Raw genomic sequence first — 20,356 nt, forward strand, 5'->3', positions numbered from 1 at the left:
AGAGATCACCCGTGATGGGCAGAGCTCAGAGGGAGAGGAAAAGAGTTTACGAGACAGAAAATGGCGCTACGAGAGTTGATGCTGAAGCTCCCAGCAGCGCACACTCGACCTGGGCATGTGTAGAACTAAATGGACTATTGAGAGTGTGGCGATGGTGAGAGAAAACGATCAAAAAACGGGGCAAGCGGTGACACTCGGCATGTCCGGGAGAAGGAGGAAGTTGCGTGTGTGGAGAATGACGGGAGAGACTTGGGGGAACACCAAAATACAGTAAGCAAACCATTCAACTCTGACCCAGATAGCAAAATAATAATAATTTTGCCATCAAAAGCCCGGTCTCAGTGTTGTTTTTGTAGTTTTATAGTAGGAAACTAGTGTTGAGGTGTCACTAAAGCAAAAAAATTGCTTCAAAGTCGTCTATTCAACTGCTGATTACGGAAGAGCTAGAAACAAAATAATTTTTTCCGATGAAAGTAGAGAGTCTAATGTTTCAGAATCTGGCTTCAGATGTCAGATTGTCATAGGACAAAATATTCTCTGGGTCTTGAAAAATCTAAAATGCCTGGCAATATGGGGTTGGCTGCCCTGAAAATGGCTGGCAGTGAATGAGTTAAAAAAAATAATTAAAAAGCAGAAATACTTACACTACTTAATCTTTTTTTACAGACTTTTTCAAACACTTCCTTTTTTGTGATGAATTTAATTTTTTTCTAATTCCTGCATGTCATAGGTTAACACATGTAGTGCAGTCTTTTCAGGACAACTGCATGTTTTATTCTTGCAATTAATTTTTTTTTTTTTTAAATTGCATTTGACTTTATTAGGGGGAAAATATAAAAAGAGAGGGTAGTGTTACACCTGATTGAGGGAGGAAATAAGAGAGTAAAGAAGTTAGAGAGGGCAGGACAAAGATGGAGGAGAGTGCTTGATGGTATAATGTGAAGCTCCTATTAAGAGCAGTGGTTCTCAAACTTTTTTTTGGACATAGTATGAAAATAGTTGAATCATTGTGACCAACAAGGACAGAAGTCTGCATCTGTCAGAGTTTTCATTAATCACACAGCAGCAGCTGAGCGTGCCGCGTGACGCACAAGTCCATGTGGCTTCAAATGTAACTAAGTCCATATTTCTAGTGAAATATAATGTTTCACTTTATCGAGACGCTGCACTTACTCCAGGGGTAGAAGCGCGTAAGAGGAAAAGGACTTACGCACACCGGAGAATGCGCGTAAACTAGGAATGTGCGATATTTTATCATTTATGATTTATCGTCAAAAATATTCTCACCGGTAAGAATATGTCATTCCACGATATAAACGATAAATTCCCATGTCGGAAATTAGTGAGGGTCACGGGCCATTTGTGCCTCAATTTAGCCAAGAATGCCCATAAAATCCTTGTTCCACAGGCCAAAACTGCCCCTGTTTGTTGTTAACTTATTATTCTCTGGAGCAGAATGCTGTTTACGGGAGCTCCACAGCGAAGCCTCCGCAGCCGCGATTTGCACCACGCCTCCCGCCCCCTGCTCTCACACCCACAGACAGCGGTACTCATCACGGCTACCTGAAGCTGCCGTGCTGCGATACATCATGGACCGCTACTTGGTTAAAACCAGACAACCATCCAACAAAGTGAACCAATCCAAGCCCCTCCGTCATGTCCAACTAAAGTTCCACAAACACGGGGACAGAGCTGAACCCGTAGCAACGATTATGAACTGGAAACTCAACTAAAGCTAACTGTGCTAAGCTAACCAACCGACACACAGACTGGGCTAAGAGCTAATGCTAGCCACGGCATACAAGGAATAGACCAAGGAAAAAGAACATGTCTTACTATCATAAAACCACAGCGAGCCATTGAATTGTTTATGGTCAGATTTAACACTTGTATGGAAGGATAAAAGCTAAACATGTCACATGTTGTGTGAAATAAATGTTAGCATAAATACTAATGTCACTATTCATCCGTCCAAACTAGTGAAACCTAATATTTTTTAATTATATTTCATGTGTTCACAGACAAAGCTGGTCCCATTAGACCAGGGGTCTGCAACCTTTACTCTCAAAGGAGCCATTTTGCCTCATCTCACCTGGATTAAAGTCCTCCTGGAGCCAAAATAAATACCTTCACAATGTTTTTTTTTTTCTTTTATTTGAGGTATTAGTAGTGCTACAAAAATAACTTGAATTAGATAACACATGATCATGTAGGTCAACACATACTAATTGCTCATTTCTTGCAACACATCAAGCATGCATATTAAGCCGGTACATTGGCAGTTAATTAAATATTTTTGCACATAAATAACCTAATAAGTTATCTCACAATGCAATTTATTTTTAGGTTGACAAATTGTTATATCATGATTTCATTTGGTGTCAATGTCATTTGTCATTAATACCTTATGTAAGAAATAACAATTCATAGTTTTAATATTTTTCATAACTTTGGGGAGCCATTGCAAAAGAGTCAAAGAGCCACGTGAGGCTCCAGAGCCACAGGTTGCAGACCCCTGCATTAGACTAATGTAACTATTGAGATTATTACACCTAAATATACTGAATGATTAAATCATCTGCTTGATCTGGTTTACTTATAGGAAATCAGAGAGTTATTTATTAACCATAACTTTATGTAACTCATAAGATGAATAAAACAAGATTCAACAACAGTAAAAACACTGATGGGGCTATTTGTACTTTTCATGTGTTTTTTTTTTTAGAAAATAATTTCATTTTAAGTGAGGAAATAAATTAATTTCGTACAATAATACTAATAGAGTGATCCGCATGCACTGATGTATTCCATAAATTATCAGCTCATGAGCTCTTTGAGTCAGCATCTATTGTAGCCTTTTTTAATGTGTTGATGTATTCAAATGTATCTGTGTTTGTAAGGAACCTGTTTACACTTTAAGTTGGGAATTGTTTTATTTATTTATAGTTTTTTATATATTGTGATGTTTATCGTTCTCGTGATAAATACCAGAAATTATCGGGATAATTTTTTTTGCCCATATCGCCCATCCCTAGAGTAAACAAAGCCAGATTTGAATGGGAACGCATACATTTCAGGGCTGCTCCACCCACAGTGGGACGAAGTACAGGGAAAAATAGCGTGCAGCCAAAAGCAGCACCGCTGCGCGGCATTTTGGACTTATGCGCATGGGAGAATAAAGCCCTTACTCTTTAAGTGTGACAGCGCTATAGCCTGTTGGCAAACTTTTGTAAATTATGTGAACGTAACACAACAGTTCACAAAGTTTTAACTGTTAAAGAGAAATGTGGCTAGTTAACTGACAAATGCCAAAAAAATGCTTGATGGTGCAATGTTTCTTTGGGTTTCAGTCAAACACAGATAAGATGTCTGATTCAGCAGTACACTACGGTGAAGAACATTTTAAACAGCTGGATGAAAGTAATTTTTTTACATATGTTGATAATACAGTCTTTCTCCTAAAAAAGATTACATCATAAATCTTATCGAGTAGGGCTCTGACTAAATGGGATAATAGACTTAAGTAAAAGTGAGACAGTTGTTGTTGTTTTTTAAATAGTTTGGGTTACATCATCAAGCTCTATTGCACTAAGAGCTAGGGATGTAACGATTAATCGTAAGGCAGTTAAAAATCGATTCATAGGAATCAAGGTTTACATCGATGCTGTGAAAATTGAATCGCAGTACTTTTTTAACCAGCAGAGGGCGCTATCCAGAAGTCATGGCGGCGGGCGAAATCTGCTAATACTTTCTTTCTGGCCGCATTCTACTCTTAAACATATTCATAAATGATTCCTTACCCCTTTAGCACCAAAAGAATATCTGTAATATTAAGTGAATATCTGTAAAAGTCATGTTTTTCTATTAACCCTGTCTGCTAGCATAGCATCTCTTCTTCACTGCACTTAGCTGCATGCCAACCGACCACTGTGTTACCATCGCCCTCTGCTGGTTCAAACAAATATCTGACGCAAATACAGTGCAGACTTTTTTTTTTTTTTAAGGTCTAATTGTTAAGTCACAAAATAAATTTTCAGTTGCAATTTTAAAAAGAAAAACAACTATTATGCAGTTTTGTATTGTTTACTATGGAACCAGAATTTAAATGAATAGGCTTCTTCATTTGTATTGTTCCTTTATTTATTTCATTCAAGATTTATTTTTAGTTAAATTGCATTGTTCATCAAGGGATTCTTTTGACAATAAAAAATAAAAGGAAAATAGTACAGTATTTTCTAGTTTTTTTTTCCCCCAAAAAAATAAAGGAATATTTTTCAGTCATTTAAGTACAGTCCCATTTTGTAAAATTAATCGTGAGAAAATCGTATCGTGAACCCAGTATCGTGAATCGAATCGTATCGGGAGTTGAGTGAATCGTTACATCCCTACTAAGAGCCTTACAATAACACTCAGTGTGAGAAGAAGACATTTTAAAAAATGAGAATTTAATCCACAAACGTATCCTTCTAAGAAGACTGCATAACTCACTCAACTACTGTGGCTTCCATTTGTCTAACCTACATTATTTATGTAAGCAATACTCTGGTGTTCAGACAAAAAGCCACAAGACATAACTTGCAACCAAGAGCTATTATAAGCTCTAGTCCATCAGTAAATTAGAAGAAAAAAAACAGAGAAACAGAAAGAGAGAGAAGAAGCAACATCATATATCTACATTGTGTTAGTTATTATCTAAAAACAAAATAAGAGAATTGGAAGCACGACAAAAACCCACAAAAGAAGTGTAAACAAGAGCGCAAACTTTTTGGATCAGTGATCCTGATCATTGTACCATGAGAAATGTCAATCCCCATTGAAAACAATACAGTAATAGCTAGGGGTGTACATTGTTATGAATCTGACGATACAACACACGATTTGCACATCACAATACGACATAACACGATATATCCCAAAACTAAACAATACAATATAATCGTAACATCAATAATGACAAATTTCACCTTTACAAGTACAAAATGGTATGAAACACTATTGACTTTACTTATTTTTAAAACTTGCGAGAACAAGTAAATCAATTGTCAAACTTCATTTTTGAAAAAAGTTAAAACTTTTGCTTCTCCAATAGATTCAGATTCTGTCAAGTTCTTAAATTCTTAAAAAAGTAATCATAGCAAATTGCATTGTCCAAATTGATTTTTTTTAACAATGTTTTTTTGACAAAAACATGATTAAATATTTTTTGGATTAATATGATAATGACGGAATGAAATATTGCAATATATTGCCAGATTAATTTTTAACCCTTGGTCACCCCCATTTTCTTTGAAAAATCTAAATGAAATGCACAATCCAGATTAAACTTGATGGGGTAATTAAAACTGCTATCCGGTGTTTCTGAGAAACGTCTCGATGTCCCGCCCTAAACAGCTCCACTTCCTCCCACTGCCTCTCCCAGAAACCACGCCTCTACTTTTCTGCACGCGCATCGCGGGACATAACAAGGTAACATCGGGTCACATTGATATAGGTCTATGGGTTAGCTAAGAGCCAAAATCATATTTACATGTTTGCTGTTGTGACGCGTGGCCTTGTTTCCGTGCACAGTTCCACATTCACTTTGATTGACAGACTCAAAAACAGGAAGTCAAAACCTATTGGCTGGTCGCACTCGGCGATCATTTCCATTTGTATAGGGGTCTATAGGATGAAGGAGGGACTTATATACATTCATGTATATGAATGACCACTGGCAGTAGACATAGTAAAAGACTAGTTGGGTATTTTTTTCTCAATTCAAAAAAATCTTACATTAACATAGATTTCTCAGGAACTCCGGTTATCAGCTTTAAGGAACCAACCAGGCAAAACCAAGTCAAAGATCATAAAGATCTATCAAATAAAAAAAATATTTTTGAAACTGATCCTGAAACGGTGTATTGAGCTGGATCTCCTCCAAAAAGTAATTGAAGTATCCGTAACGTAAGGTCTATCCTTGGAGAAATTTTTTTTCAAGATCTTTCAAGTACTTTTAACGTTTTACTGCTAACAGAAAAACAATAAATAAATAAATACCTAAATTAACATTGGTTAAAAATATTACCTCCTTGGCAGAGGGTTTACAAACAGCAAAAAAGGGTCAAATAGAGCGAGCAACTCAAGATTTGTTTAATCTAAAACAGGGGTTCTCAACTGGTCTCACCCTTGTGACGGTCATTAAATCACGACCCACTTTTTTTTTTAGAAATCAACCAACTAAATTATTTTTTTCAAAAATAGTTGTTGAAAACACATATAATTGTATCTTTTTTTTTTTTTTTTTTTTTTAAACATAAACCTATATATTTTCCTGTGCAATATGCATTTCACAGCATGGTTGTCAAAAGAATAGTTTCTTTCCAAATAAAATACAAGTTCAGCATGACCAGCTGTCCGTGACCCACCCTGTACAGGTCTGCGACCCACTTTTGGGTCCCGACTCACCAGTTGAGAATAATCTAAAACACCTGCCAAACATGACCCAGTTAAGTGCAAATATAATGCATAACCATGTCATTACAACAGCTTTAACTAGGTTAACTGACCTCAAGGGGTGAACATAGTTCATATTTCATAACTAGTATTAGGTAAACACAGTTTTCATTAACAGTAAAGGGGGGAAGGATTTAAAAAAGCAATGTAGCAGTCCAAGCACAAACAAGACTTCACCGTAAAAAACATCCTCCTTAAAACCTAGGAAAAATTAGGCTCATTAGTCACATAAAGTAACCAAATTTGTTTTTATATGTAAAAACCTCCCATGTAAAAATTTACTTTTTACATGGGAGGTATTCCATTCTCCAAAAGCAACTAAAAATAATAATACACACAACAACAGAGGAGTTCATACTCTTCTCTGAGTACGTCATCATGGTCAATTTTAAAATATATATTACAGATTTTTATCCATTTATAGTACATTTAATATTCAGATTTTTTTTATATACATTTTTGATAAACGCTACGAGATGTCTATAGTTATAATTGGCGCTCTATAAATAAACTTGAATTGAATTAAAAAGATTTATTTACTTTAATTCAAACCACGACCCCTTGTAGTATCGCTTTAAATCCACTATTAATCTGAAATAAATGGATCTTATCACAGTTGCGCTGACCAAAGGGTGTAGGAATGACCAATGGTTTAAATCTATTTAAATAATGTGTGTCTCGGAGGCTGAAATCATGGCTAACTTTATCGGGAGTGAGGCCGTGTGTCCTGCAGGTGCTCCCGGGTAACTTCCCACACTTGTTGCATCCTTTGCAGTTGTTTAAAATGACTTTTTCAGCCACATATTTAGAAAGAAGTGAGACAACAGACGGGGGGAAAAACTACTTACAGCTTAGTGGTCCGTCTGAAATTTACTGGATAGCGACATGTTTTCCATCTTCTCGCTGTTTCTCAAAAGTCCGTTCGGAAGCACCGGAAGTACCAAGAACTTGTTTTCCGGTTAATAGTTTCAAAACGAAGGTTTTACATTTACTCGATATTACGACTACTACTACTACTACTATTATTATTATTAATAATATTAATAATAATAATAATAATAATAATAATAATAATAATAATAATAATAATAATTTTACGTAATAATCAGTAAAAAAAAAACAAAAAACATTAGGAATTTAAATGGGGTCGCCTGGAATGTCGAGTAATTGATCAAATTAATTACTGAATAAAAATATATTTAATATGTATTTATTTATTTTTAATTCAAATGAAAACATTACACACAATGTTAAACAACTGTATTCTGTATTTTCACTTCATCAAATAAAAATCTAGTTAAAATAAAATGCAGTATAACTGAAAGAAGTTAAATGGAAAATGAAATAAATGAATAAGTAAAATACAGTATGAAAATATCTGAGCTGGCACAATCATGGTTACTCTGTATTTGTAACACAGTATAACAAACGTGATTAAAAACTAATTCTAGAAAGAAGAAGAAGAAGAAAACAGTCTTTGGGGTTGCCAGAAATTTGTTATATAAAAATGGGGTCACGATCCAAATAAGGCTGGAAACCACGGAACTAATGTCTTTGTTACAGAATTTCCAAAGTGAGCTTTGCTCTTTCACTCTTTCACTCACTCGTACAAAGCTCTCCATAAGACACCAAACCTGCTAAGATATATCTACACTAGTAGGCGTTTGGGTCTATGACAATGTAACTAAATGTGTCACACGTGGTTTAGGATTCCCACAGAGACAAGCTGAATCTTAATGGAAAGCAGAACAGTCAAGCTTTTATTATTGAATAATATGGCTTTAGATGAATTAGACAAGATCACATTGTTGGATTCCTCAATGGCTTTAGAATCCCAATTTTAAACGAGTTGCATTCCAGAGATGTTGAACTTTAAAATCCCCCCCTGTCATGCATAAATATTAACTTTTTTGAGAATGTTTGAGTTTCTGTTTTGCAGCCAAAAATTCCTTCTAAACTCATGTATCATGTGGTTTTACATCTGTTGCAACAGTGAAAATAAACCACAAATCAATCAAGATTCTACGAATACAGAATTTTAACCTAAAATACCCCCCACATGTTTGTTTTTATACTGCAAACACAAATATCTAACACACATTTTTTTCATTTCTGGACACAAAAACCTTTTCAGAATTCCAGCAGTACATATAGTATATATATATATATATATATATATATATATATATATATATATATATATATATATATATATATATATATATATATGCCAAAGGTTAGGTTGAAACAACATTCCAAAGTACAAAAGGTTAAAGTTAAGGTGTTTTCAGATAATCAAAACAGCAGAGCTCTTCTTGAAGATTAGCATTCATCACTGATGCATTAGATTTGTCATTTGTTGCAAAATGTTGGGGTTAGATTTGGCAAGAAAATGTGGAGGCAATGCATTTTTTTTCAGGTAGCTATTGCAGCTCAAGCACATCACGGCTATGTATTCTCTACATATTTTTTAGGGGTGGGTGGAGGCACTACTTTTAACAACTAGAAGTTGGAGCCTTGATTCAAACCCATGACCTCCTTTGGCTGAGTTGATGCTGTGACAGACCACTAATCCACAGAACCTGCCATGTCTTCATTTTGGTTGATCACATTCACATTTTTCAAATCAATCTAAAATTGTATAATAGAATTCATTGCATTAAGCGAACAGATCAACTGTCATTGTCCACATGCACACACAATGTCTACGCAGAACCCCAACCTCTGATTGTACTCAATAAAATAACTCTAGATGTTTTCAGAACATATAATACTGTTTATTAAAAATATAGATACATTCATATTTCAACCATTCACAGGAATTTGGGTCCACAATCCTGTATACATATCTACAGCAGCGACTCCAGGAATACAGTGGATACACACAGAGGTGTAAAGTGTACTAATATATCCAACTCAAGTAGAAGTAATGTTACTTGAAATTGTACTCACATACAAGTACAAGTAAGTCATAGATACAATACTCAATTACAAGTAAAAAGCAGCTGAATTGCTACAGTTCCCTTGCATACAGTAAACATCTGTATAAACTTAAAAAGGCAGAGATCAAATCTACCACAATTGGAACTGAATTTATTTTCCACAAAGGCATCTGTATAAAATAAAAGGTTTGTCAAAATGTAGGAAAATCTTTTAATTAAAAAAAAACACCAATGAATTCAATTTAAAATAGAAATAAATGCTCAAGCTCTAATTATAGCAAAATGTATGAATTCTAAAACTGAGAAAATAACTGGCATTCAATGCTGTTTTGGAGCCGTGTATTACGTTTAAGCTGATTGGTCGGCTATGATGTGATACGTTTTCTTGTTGTCTGGTTATTTCATTTTTTGCAGTTTCACAAAGTCTGTTGATGATCATTTTAAAACAAGAAATAATAATTTACTCAGTAAACGATTGGGTGTAGAAATGTAATGAATTACTTTACTTGTTTTAAAACGTATTTAGGTACAAATAAAATGAGTGATTTAGGATTATACTAAAAAAAACACAAGTACCCATAAAAGCAACTCAATGACAGTAATGTGAGTACTTGTAATTCATTACTTTCACCTGTGGATACACAGTCTAGTACCAGGTGTTGCCATGCAGGCAGACCTGCCGACACTGTATTGTGTTTTTCTGAAGTCTGTGCTTTCTCCTTCTCTCCTTCTCTCTCTTTTTTTCTGTTTCAGGAAGGTCTTCCCTAATTTAAAGCATGTATTTACCATAATCGAAAGCACGTCTGTTTTTGCCCATTCAATTCTTAATAACTAAATTATGAGTCTTAAATACCTTAACTTGCAGTTAGTGAAATGTTCCCTCCGGCACAGTGCAGCGGTATCTTACAAACAGTGTCTCCTGGGCCTGTCCCAACACATACTGAAGGTAATTCACCGACCAACATTTGAAAGGAAAGGTGACCAAGTTTAAACAGTATCATTAAGTGATGGTAAATAAAACAAACCTGCATTCAAGCCTGTATCCTACAAACTTCCCCCCTCTCCCCTGACTTGTTTACTGCAGGAAGAAAGCCAAGATACAGGTTGGATTCTGTTTTGAGGAATGCATCCTCACCCTGCCCCACACAAGCATGAAGCTAATTGAATCCCATTATCCAGATCTGTTTTTTATCTCCAAGTAATTTCCTTCACAATGTGTGACATCTCATTTTTCTCGAGATGCAACCACTTATGCGCTTGTAATTATGGAGGTTACTTATGGAATGGGCTTATTTTTCAAAAGATAGATCAATAAAAATGTAATATCTACATTTCTTTATTGGCAAAGAGTGAAGGAAAACATCATTATCTATGTCGTCTGTCTTAACTCACCAAGCACAAACCCTTTTAAGTAAATTACAAGTGTTGTCCAGGACAGTAGAGAGAGGAATCTAACTTTTCTCTGCTTTGATTCCTTTCTATTCTATCTGTATTTGCAGATATAATTCAGCAGGAACCATTCGGGAAAATGCGTTTGACTTGAATGTCACAAACACATAGCTTGAATAACTCGAGTAAAGCTATTTGATCATAGATGGAATCTTGTTGAAAGAAGACAAAAGGTAGTGCAGTGACTAGATTTCAAGAGTTAGTTGGAATTCAGAGCTGCATCAACATGTTACATAACTGCTGTCTGACAGTCAGGAAGCCTTTTCTTTGTGTACCTTTACATACCTCATCAAACATATGATCAGTTTTTTCCAGCGTTTGTTGACTGTCCATGTGTTGATAAGTTGACATATTATTTGCATCCTGTTGTGTGAGCCGAGTTTAGGAATGAATAACAGAGAAATGGAAGTGCTTTGAAATAGCGGTTTGCCTGAAAAGTATAATTCCACGTGACAGCTTTTAAACAAACTTGTATAAACATCATAACCTGAAAGACAAACCAGTTCATCACAAATGCCTGCCATGCCGTCCACTTTCTACTCACCTATAGATGTTATTTTTTAATATTATTATCATTCTATTGACACGGAGATTCAAATGTTTTGTAAATGTTTGCAAAATGTATCTCATTTTATTTTGTAATAATGGTAATGTAATATGTTAAAGACAATAAACCAGTGGTTCACATTTATTTCATTCCACAAATATCCGGAGACCCCCAGAGACATTTTTTTTTTCCTTTCTAGAATTTCTTTTTGATCATATTTATTCAAGTATGTTTCAATATAGGACTAGTAGACATAATGTGTTTATTTATAAAAGAACTGAATATTGTTCTCCATAGTCAATTTATTCACATTTGATCTACTAAAATGTATAAAAAGTCTCGACTCAAATACTGGAGCTTTGCCTAAAACAGGGATTTAGTCTAAAAAGGCCTTTATTTTGAAGGGGAGTTTTACTGAAGCTTGTTAGTAAACACTAAGAAATAACTTAAAATAACAAATTAGACTCCAGAAGTAACCCTTGTCTTCAAAATACAAGCACAAGTTATTTTTTCATTTTGTGGCAATTTTGTGTATTTTTCTGTCATTTAGTGTGTTTTTGGAGTCATTTTGTGTATTTTTGTAGCAATTATGAGCCAGGCAGCTTTTCCTATAGTGATTTTGTTTATTTTTCTTACATTTTGTGTATGTGATTACACTTTGTGTGGCTCATTGTTCTGAATTTAGTACATGGACGTTTTTAGCAAATCATGTATAATGTGCGTAGTTTCAGAAAAAAAAAAATCTTTGTAACAAAGGAATCTACGTGAAGGTAGTGGAGTTAAAAGTACAATAATTGTCTTTCAAATGTAGTGGAGTGAAAGTAAAAGTATCCCCCATAAAGTAATGTAGTAAATGTACTTCATTACACCACTGCTAAATTGCCACACTGTAAAAAAAAGTCCGTAAAATATACAGCAAAAGACTGTCAAACTCCAACAGTAAAGTAGCGTAAAACCCAAAACGTCCTTTTACTGTAATAAATACATCGAATAACAGTTAATTGTGAAACTGGACAAAACTTCAATTTTTACTGTAATAAAATGTTGAAATGATAAAGACTTTCTGTAGAAACAAATAAACATACATACATTTTAAAAGTAAATATCGTAATGAAAAAAAATGTTTGAAAACCTTACATTTTACGGCATTATTCGGCCAAAACTACATCTTATGGGGTTGTTTACATTAGAATTTACAATATAAATCTGTTGATTGCTAAGCAAACAAAAACCTTCATTTTTACAGAAGCAAAATGTTAAAAAATAGGGTCCACTGTAAAAATACAACCAGTAAATACTATTAAAAAAGGCAAATATCAGCAGCAAAAGACAATAAAATTTTATCTTTTTTTTATTTATTTATTTTTTAATTCAGATACTGATATGCACATTAATAGTTTGGTCTGCAGTATAACATTGTTAACCTTTTCATAAAAAAAATCAACAGCAAAAACATATGTATAAAATAAAGTTTAAGGTTGCTGAATAAAATTGATTTAAATAATCGTTTTTTAATTATATATTTAAAAACAACTTTATGTTCTGTTTTGTCTCACGCCATATTATCAGACCACCTTAAGTGTTTTAATTTAAAGTTAAAAGGGTCCTCTCAGTTAAAGGTACACTCCAATACAGTAGGTGGCGGTAGTGCACTTGCAACACCAGGTGTCAGTCGCCAAAAAACAAAACGAAGAAGAAGAAGAACACGTCATCTGACAAAGACCAATAGCGTGGCTCGTTGCTGAGACGTGTACAGACCGCTCTTTTTACCTGGACACCTGGTGACCTCGTTAACGGACGCAGTTTTGAATTCGTACCAGCTCCATTTTAGGTGCTTGGACCACAGCATCTTTGGAATTTTTAGACATCCTGGCAGCTTTAAATGAACTCGTGAGGTGAGTACATGTGACTTCAAGTTATATCTGTCATAAAAACCCACCAGCACAGCTATGATAGATGTGTTTATTAAGTTAGCATTGCTGTGGTGAGGAAAGCATTGCCCGTGATTAATTTCTGTGTTTGATATGCTTAATTTGTTAGGGATGAATTAACAAAGTACCTGAAGACATGTTTACCTGTAATTTATGTGGTAAAGTAGTTTAGTCATCATTGTAATTGTTCATTGTAAACTGCATCGGAATGAACCACGTTTATTTAGGTGTAATGAAGCCGACTGCTAGCAGACATGTACCAAGTATGGCACGTTTAAGGCAAATTTTCTAATTATTTTTTCCTTTCTTTTTACAATATTACTGTTTTGTTTTTGTGAAGAGCATCAGAAGAGAGTGACAGGTGAAACAGTGTCAAGACAACAGCGAGAAAAACATGCTGAAGATGGAATAAAACCTTGGTTGGAAATATTTGGTATGTACAGTATTTTACCATTTTGACTACTTGGATGGTCTAACTCTTAATGTTACTGACTGTGTATTTAGTCATTTGATTGTAATATGTAGTCTGTGCATTTTAGGCTCTGTGGTTATGTCTTAAAGGGGACATATGCTAAATCCACTTTTTTAGCCCTTAAATGCATTTTGATGTATATTTAGATTGTTTAGAAGTACAGAAAAGTTCAAATTAGTCTCTTCAGGTGCTCCGTTGATATCTTTTTATTCTGTTTTGGTCATATTTTTCAATCTGTTTCGATTTTTCGATTAGCTATTACGTTTTTTGAAAAATAATGTCAGCGGAACTGCCAAATTAGGACATCGACTCCAGGCCCAACACTTCGAGCAATCCACCATTTTTATTTCTCGCTTTTATTTTGTAGTCCAAGCTCCAGGATGCGGAAGTTATGAGAGGAGAAATCAAAATGTTTGGTTGTTGGATGTAGTAACCCACACGCTTCATTACACTGTCTCCCAGCATCAGAACCTTTTCAAAGTGCCTGGTTGAGTTTTATTTTTCACGGAAATGTACCCACATCTGTGGGTAAGGTCATTTTTGTGCGCGCGCAGCACTTCAAGGATGACTGCTTCTGCAACCTCCGCCAGTATGAAGAAGAATTTGCCGAAAGACTTTGTCTGATTGAGGGGTCAATTCCTTCTATCTTTGGAGATGACAAACAGAGCACTTCGGTAAGCTGTAAATAACGCTAAAAAGTGTTATGATAAGACGTCCCTGTCATTGTTTTGTTAGCGCTGTGTGCTCGTTTTAGATCCTTGATGATATGGCCTACGTGGTTTAATTTAAGTCTAAAGTTTTCATTAGTCATTTCATTTTGCCGTTTTTCTCTCCGAAAAGACTATTAAAATGCATTTTGTGACGTTAGCTTGGCGCTAGCGTTAGCTCGTTGCTTGTGTTAGCTCACTTGTTAGGGTTCTGCAGGTTCCTTATCTTCATTTTCATCTCGCTCCGCCGGGTCAGACTCTGGCTCAAACATGTAAGGCTGGATGGACAAGTATTCCGTTGTTGACATTGTGTAAATAACGTGTGAATAAACTTTTTCTGCGCCGCTACATGGCCATATCTCTTCTATCAAACTACAAAAATGGTCGAGCAGGGTGGAGTTAAACCTGGAGAGGGGGCGGGGTATGAAGTGTCTCATTTGCATTTAAAGAGACCGCACCAAAACGAGTTGCTCTTAGAAGCACATCAGAAAAGGGGTCTGGGGAGCTATAATAATGAGGAATTCAGACCCAAACAGTGCAGTTCTGCTTTATATAGACCACAACTGTATGATTTATATCTAAAAAGGAAGGATTTAAAACCATTATATGTCCCCTTTAAACTGCTGTATTTTTCAATAGATTCACAGGCTGCAAGGATTTTTGCTCATTTATCTAAAATCCAAATTATGTATACATTAGAAATCTTCACCATTTTCTAGCTTGGTTGTGTGCCCCCAAAAAATCTAGAATTTGGTCACTGCCAAAGTAAAGTTGAGAAAAAAAATTCAACTATTCATTTCATACATACAAGGTTCGAGGTTACTTTATTTGTAGCATTAGGTAGATTTTTTGTTTTACCCTTTTGACACTTGCCTAACTGTTACACTGTAGTTTAAATCAAATTGTTGAAAAACATTCAGCTAAAATTACCACAACCAACTAATGTATCTTTGGATAAATGTTTTATTATAATACATTTAAGGCATGCACATTTTTTAAATTAACTTATACCAGGAAGTAAAAAAAACAAAAACATTTAAGTAGTTTGGATAAACCTCAGCCCAAAGCAAACAACTACTTATGTCATTGTATAAAACTTAACGTCTAAATAATGATACTTGAGAAGTAATTTAGCCTATTACTGAACCGATACATCGGCCGATTTTTGCGTTTTTTACGTGTATCGACATTGGCCGATGTTGGCTGCTGCGTTCGCCGATCCGTATTATTTACAGAGAGCAGAAATTATTTTTACTTCTTGTTCTACATCGTCTGTTTTTATTATTTGTTAAATATTTTTTACTTGGTGTCGTTCTAACTCACCTTTGTTAATGTTATGGCAATTTTTATATTCATCATTATATCGTCAAATGTATGTTCATGTGTACAATTTGTCATGTTTTAATACATGATGACTCCATTACTCTTTGCACTTTTGAACAGCTGAATCATGTTAGATTAAACAGTACATATCGTATTGTACTCAGTGCAACACAGAGTCTCTGCTGAAGGCCAAAACTCAAACTCACATGCAGATATACACGAACACACACACTATCAAGGATAGAGAAGAGTGGCGCCCAATCTTCCTCATAATATACACGTCTTTATCATCCTCAAATGTTTCCACTGTTGGGAATCTGACTCCCCCTTCTCCTTACCTCAGGGTGGAACTTCTTATGTTATCTGTATAAAAGCTTAAGCTGTGAAACTGTTTGACAGATCGGGTCTCTGTCTTCGGATCGCCTGGCCGGGCGGTCACCAATTTTTGTCCATCTTTGTACTCTTTTTTACTTAGTTTTATAATAAACCTTTTTTATAAAATCATCAATGCCTTGCCTGGACTCCATCACTCAACCAGAGCAATAAATCATGTCTCCAAATGAGGTCAACCGCAAATTTGCCGTGACATTAATTTCAATAAATGTTCTTTTTTTTAATTGAGACTCATACCATTTGTTTTCATCGTTGTGTAGTTTTTATGATGTAAATTGAGGGAGCAAAAGTAGTATCGGCTTCAAATATCGGCTCAAGAAAATCAGCCGTCTGTATCGGTCATCGGCTAAGGCTGATGGAAAAAAAATCTGTATCGGCCCTAAAAACCGACATCGGTCTATCCCTAGTATGGAATAGGGATTTACATCATGAAAATTACACAATGATGATCACAAATGGTACGAGTCTCAATTTTAAAAGAACAAACGTTTATTGAAATTAATAAAGGTCAGGTAGAACGACAAGTAAAAAATATTTAACAAATATTAAAAACAGGTGATGTAGAACAAGATGAAGTAAAAAATATTTCTGCTCTTTGTATATAATGCGGATCGGCGAACGCACCAGCCCACATCGGCCAATAATATCAGCTGGCCGATGTATTGGTCATCACTCGTATGGAAAGCAGCACAAACTTGCACAGTGTCAATATTGGGAAACTTGTTTTGCACTTATTTTATTTTAATTTCTTGTCATTGTTATTATTTATGGTGTATGCTCTTTTTGTTGGTTTCTTTCTGAATGCAGAAGGGATCTAACCAGTCCACAATCAAAGCTTCATTGCCAACGTTGCTGTGAGTCTTCTGGCAGAAATGATGACACCTGTATGAATTCTTTGGTTTCCCTAAACATCACACCCTGTCTGTACGAGGCTCTCACCATCTTCAATTAAGTCTGCATCTAAAGATTCAATAAGAGGTAAGCAAGGGTATTGATCAATTTAACTAAAGAAAGATGGACAGAAAACACTAATCTTAATCAGTCTAGGTCAGGTTCATTGTCCAGGTGAGTAGTTTCATACAATGAAGGAAACTGACACTATAAAATAAGTCACCGTCACATTGAGTCATTAACTTCAAGTTCTATAATAAATCAATGGGAAACTTAAATACACTAACACAAATAATGATTATAATTAGGGCTGTGCTGTGTATCACGTTTACATAAATAGATTTAAGAACTGCAAACTTACTACTTAAATAATTTATCATTGGACCTGTTTTTGACAACAGGTTTTGTTCATTACTGTACATTTTGCTCAAGCACTGATCAAACTTTTGAAACTTTGTGGCCATGTTTTTCTACAGAGGAGATCCTGCCAGTCCAAAGTGAACTCCTGATGCTCCAGCAGAGCTTCTATCTTCAACATCATGTGCATTAGAAACTCCACGACACGTTTGAGTGTTTTCCTTAACCAAGGCAGGACCCAGTGACTCATTACTCTTGATCGGTCAGGGGCAAGTGACTTTTTGTTTTATGTTTATTCATTCCTTCATGGATTACCAGCCATATAAATATGGACACATGCTGTATACTCAAGATCTATGTTGCTTTGTGAGTATAGAAACACAACACATGACCTGTTCAGTCTGTTTTATAGATGAAATGTCAATTTTCTTATTGTTTATTAGTAATATTCACTACCTTGGTTATATATGAGAATCTTTAGATTGTTCTAGATTTAGTGGTTGCAATTGTAAAATGTACGCTAAACCATTTATGTTCCTCATGTATTATACTGTATTTTTTAACGGTAAAATACCGGCAGCTGTGGTTGCCAGGAATTTACCGTAAAATGTATCTGGTCAAAATAAAATATTGTAATTTGTTATACAATTTCACTGTTTTTTACGGTCAAAGGTTTTATTAAGGTTTACCATATTTCTGTTATTTTTACAGTTATTTTCCATAATAGTGTCTATCCTATTACTGTGAAATTAACAACAAATTACTGTAAAAATTATTATATTTTTATTGTTGTTTTAACAGCAACTAACTGTGAAAAAAGCTGTGGAAAGTTTTTTTTTTACAGCAAATTACAGTATAATAAACTACAATTTTTGTTTTTTTCTACCATGATTTCAGTAAAAAAAAACATGTTCTCTACACCAAGGGGATAGCTGAGCCGGAGATGGCTTGATGAGAGAAGAACAACCGTGGGCGACCGTGGCTCATGTGGGAGTGGGTCGTCTTCTGATCGAGAGGTTGGGGGTTCGATCCCAGTACCTGACTATTTGTCGAAGTGTTCTTGGGCAAGACACTGAACCCTAAGTTGCTCCCAGTGGTCGACAAGCACCTTGCATGGCAGTCCTGTCCCACTGGTGTGTGAATGTGAGAGTGATTGGGTGAATGAGCTGATATGTAAAGCGCTTTGAGACTGCTTCAGTGTGGTTATAAAGCGCTATATAAAATCAAGTCCATTTACCATTTTTTTATACCGTTTTGTTTTTTACGGATTCCCCATTTTTTTCACGGTACATTCCTGGCAACCACAGCTGCCAGTATTTTACCGTAAATTTGACAGTTTTTTTCTCACAGTGCACACTTGTCCCATTAGAAGCTACTGTTATTGCCACACCTTTTTTGGAGGGGATTTTATTTCATAGTGATGTTAATGCAAAATAGAAATTGGTGCTTGTAATTTTCAAAGCACGACTTTTATGTACAAAAAATTTCACCACATTCCTGTGGATGACACATATAGATAATCAGAATAAAATGTTTAATACTATTTGTTATTAATCATTATAATGTGTTACCTAACATATCAGTTAATGCATTAAAAAGCAGTTCATTAATCTCTACAGGACAGAGTTGATTAAAACATTACTAAGCATTAATAAAAACGTAATAACGTATCTAGTAATCATTTACATATAGTGTTTAATAAGTAAGGTGTTATATAACATTAACAACCTGACATGAAACTTATTAAATGTATAAAGTGCCTCATAAGCATTACTTAACCATAGTTAACCCTGAGTGATACATTTCATTCACATTAACAAATTATACATTTAAATGTTAATTTTGCAGCATATTGTTTCTTATTCATTGTTTGGAAAATCTCTGATATCAGATTCAAGAGCTGAGCTGTGATTGGACTAAAGTGAAACCTGAAAGTTGTTTGAAGGTTTGATTCTTCAGCAAAACAACCAGTATGAACCATTTAACCAGTGGGATGTAGGAAACAGGACAAAGCTGTTCCAGTATTTGTCTTTTATGTGTTCAAGTGAGTTACAAAGCATGAAATTAGATTTTAAGTTCAATCTCACAAATAAACGTTTATTTACTATATTTTACAACAACAAGAACAACAAATGATTCCCAAGTGATTAATAAAGTACATTTAATCTATTCTAAAATAATCTAACAAACAACTTTGCATGCATTTACATGCTTATTTACAGATATTTACAATTTAAGATGCAGGGGAAATAAAATTGCGATGTGGTTTTCTCAGTAGTTTTTGCCAAAAGAAAGACCGTTGGTGTTTTCCCTCCCCAGTCTTTTCTTTCTCTTCTTTCTTCACGTCCTTCAGTTTGGTTTTCTCCAGCATAGCTATATAGTATATAGGATACGGTTATTTGATATTAATTGTATGCCATGTGTTTTGAAAAAAAATGAAAATTTAAAAATGTAACAATCTATATATATATATAGTTATTTTTTTTTACTAGACTTTTCAAGAATGAGTCATTATAAAATAGGTGATTAATAAACTTATTTTACGAAGGTGTTTGAAGCGATGCTTGGATTTGAGTTTATAAACAGCGCCCTCAAGGGACAATAGGCAGACATTGCAATGATAACCTAGAATTATTTGCACAAAGGTGGAATAAAAAGCGATTAAATTAAAAAATAAAAATGAAAAAACGAATTTTAGACACACAAACACACACAAAAAATTTCAAAGAAATTATATAAAAATATCAAACAAGTTTTGAAAAAAACATTACAACATAACCTGATATTTTAATGTGAGAAATGCAAATGTGTGGCATAATTTCCTGACTTTAGAATTATTTCACCAGCTCAGT

The 20,356-nt window shown here is 34.7% G+C and overlaps 1 protein-coding gene and 1 long non-coding RNA gene across 2 annotated transcripts in view; one reads left to right on the top strand and one right to left on the bottom strand.

Moving 5' to 3' along the window:
* The window catches only part of rassf7a (Ras association domain family member 7a), a 54,921-nt gene extending 47,559 nt beyond the window's left edge, over positions 1-7,362 (bottom strand). The window contains exon 1 of the mRNA XM_028450233.1: positions 7,341-7,362. The gene's annotated coding sequence lies outside the window, so the exon portion shown is untranslated. The remainder of the gene's footprint in view (positions 1-7,340) is intronic.
* A 5,833-nt stretch (positions 7,363-13,195) lies between these two features.
* LOC114465309 (uncharacterized) lies at positions 13,196-17,773 on the top strand. Its single transcript, XR_003674297.1, has 4 exons — positions 13,196-13,325; positions 13,702-13,794; positions 17,064-17,234; positions 17,624-17,773. It is a non-coding gene; the product is annotated as an uncharacterized LOC114465309 (long non-coding RNA).
* The last annotated feature ends 2,583 nt before the right edge of the window (positions 17,774-20,356 follow it).

Source organism: Gouania willdenowi, chromosome 6 (genome assembly GCF_900634775.1).
Source record: "Gouania willdenowi chromosome 6, fGouWil2.1, whole genome shotgun sequence".
Taxonomy (NCBI): Eukaryota; Metazoa; Chordata; class Actinopteri; order Blenniiformes; family Gobiesocidae; genus Gouania; species Gouania willdenowi.